Genomic DNA, 592 nt, shown 5'->3' with positions numbered 1-592 from the left:
CCACTTACCTGGTTAGCTTAAGTCGTTGTCACGAATATATTCTTAATGAAAGTTCGATTCCGTCATTTGAAATCCAAGTCAACCTATATAAGCCCATGACTTTAGTTTCAAGTTTGAACTCTATAAAATTATTTCTCTAATTTACCATGGTCCATGGTTAAAAGTCTTGAAATGTTGTATATATATCAACGAAAATCAAGTCAAATAACATGTATTCTTCGAATGAAAGGAAAACAGTCAAAACGATAATTTGGAGACGAAGAAAGATTTTGAAGCGGTCAAAGGTGAGGGAGAAAGTCAAAGATTTCTTCAATTAGACAATAACAACATATTTAAATTTCATATTAGTTGATCACGCCATCAGTTGTCTTTCACCACTAGACGTGTTTTTTTTTCTTTTCGGTATTATAGTACGATTGTAATTCTTCATTAAATCTCTATACCCTACATACAAAAACATTCACCATCTAACAAAATTGAATGAGAAGATCACATAATATTAAATCAAACAACCTTCTATAAAAAAAAAAAAAAAAAAAAAAAAAAAAAAAAAAAAAAAAAAAAAAAAAAAAAAAAAAAAAAAAAAAAAAAA

The sequence above is a fragment of the Cucurbita pepo genome, chromosome LG06 (genome assembly GCF_002806865.2).
Source record: "Cucurbita pepo subsp. pepo cultivar mu-cu-16 chromosome LG06, ASM280686v2, whole genome shotgun sequence".
NCBI lineage: Eukaryota > Viridiplantae > Streptophyta > Magnoliopsida > Cucurbitales > Cucurbitaceae > Cucurbita > Cucurbita pepo.
This window is presented reverse-complemented; position numbering follows the sequence as displayed.